The following is a 1,951-nucleotide window of genomic DNA, read 5'->3' as shown; positions in this document are numbered from 1 at the left end:
AATGGGCGGCACTACAACAAGGGGTACTACCTAGCTGATGGCATGTATCTGAGATGGTCTAAATTTGTGAAGACTATCTCAAACGTTGTGCCAGGAGGCAAGAAGTCCCACTTTGCGAAGGTTCAGGAGGCTGGCAGGAAGGATGTCGAGCGGGCATTTGGTGTGCTGCAATCTTGATTTGCTGTTGTCTGGTACCCTGCTCAGACCTGGTCGAAAGATCAAATGTAGGAGATCATGACTTGTCGTGTCATCTTGCACAACATGATCATTGAGAGTGAGCAGGAAGAGCCAGTGTTTGACACTGAACCATATGATGTCACTTGAAGCTACATCGGTATTTCCCCAAAGAGGAAGGGATGATGCAGCACAATGGCGGTAGGTATTTCCCTCAGATATGAAACCAAGGTTATTGAACCAGTAGGAGAACCAAGCAACACAACGTAAATAGCACCTGCATACAAGTAACAACTACTCGCAACCCGACGTGTAAAAGGGGTTGTCAATCCCTTTCGGGCAGCAGCGCCAGAAATTGGCAAACAGACGTGAGAGAGTTGTAAATATTGATAGATCAAATGCCAAATAAAATAAATTTCAGCAAGGTATTTTTGTATTTTTGGTTTAATAGATTTGAAAATAAAAGGAAAATAAAATAGATCGTGAAGGCAAATAATATGAGAAAGAGACCCGGGGGGCCGTAGGTTTCACTAGTGGATTCTCTCGAGAAAAATAGCAAACGGTGGGTAAACAAATTACTGTTGGGCAATTGATAGAACTTCAAATAATCATGACAATATCCACGCAATGATCATTATATAGGCATCACGTCCAAAATTAGTAGACCGACTCCTGCCTGCATCTACTACTATTACTCCACACATCGACCGCTATCCAGCATGCATCTAGTGTATTAAGTTCATGGAGAAACGGAGTAATGCAATAAGAACGATGACATGATGTAGACAAGATCTATCTATGACCCATCGTTATATTCTTAGTAGCAAGGATACATATGCGTCCGTTCCCTTTTTGTCACTGGGATCAAGCATCGTAAGATCGAACCCACTACAAAGCACCTCTTCCCATTGCAAGATAAATAGTTCAAGGTTGCCAAACAAAACCCAAATATCGGAGTAGAAATACGAGGCTATAAGCAATCATGCATATAGGAGATCAAAGAAATGCAAATAACTTTCATGGATATAAAAAGATAGATCTAATCATAAACTCAAAGTTCATCCGATCCCAACAAACACACCGCAAAAAAGAGTTACATCATATGGATCTCAAGAGACCATTGTATTCAGAATCAAATGAGAGAGAGGAAGCCATCTAGCTAGTAACAACGGCACCAAAGGTCTACAAAGAACTACCCACGCATCATCGGAGAGGCACCAATGGAAGTGGTGAACCCCTCCGTGATGGTGTCTAGATTAGATCTGGTGGTTCTGGACTCTGCGGCGGCTAGAATTGATTTTTGTCGACTCCCCTAGGGTTTCTGGAATATTGGGGTATTTATAAAGCAAAGAGGCGGTCTGGGGGCACCCGAGGTGGGCACAACCCACCGGGGCGCGCCTAGGCCTCCTGGCGCCCTGGTGGGTGATACGTCTCCAACGTATCTATAATTTTTGATTGTTCCATGCTATTATATTATTGTTTTGGATGTTTAATGGGCTTTACTATGTACTTTATATTATTTTTGGGACTAACCTATTAACCGAAGGCCGAGTGCAAATTGCTATTTTTTTGCCTATTTTAGTGTTTCGCAGAAATGGAATATCAAATGGAATCCAAACGGAATGAAACCTTCGGGAGAGTTATTTTTGTAACAAACATGATCCAGGCGACTTGGAGTGAATGTCAAGAAAGAAGCGAGGAGGCCACGAGGCAGGGATGCGCGCCTGCCCCCCTGGGAGCGTCCGCACCCTCGTGGGCCCCTCACAGCTCCGCCGAC

This window comes from Triticum dicoccoides, chromosome 7A (assembly GCF_002162155.2).
Source record: "Triticum dicoccoides isolate Atlit2015 ecotype Zavitan chromosome 7A, WEW_v2.0, whole genome shotgun sequence".
Lineage (NCBI taxonomy): Eukaryota > Viridiplantae > Streptophyta > Magnoliopsida > Poales > Poaceae > Triticum > Triticum dicoccoides.
This window is presented reverse-complemented; position numbering follows the sequence as displayed.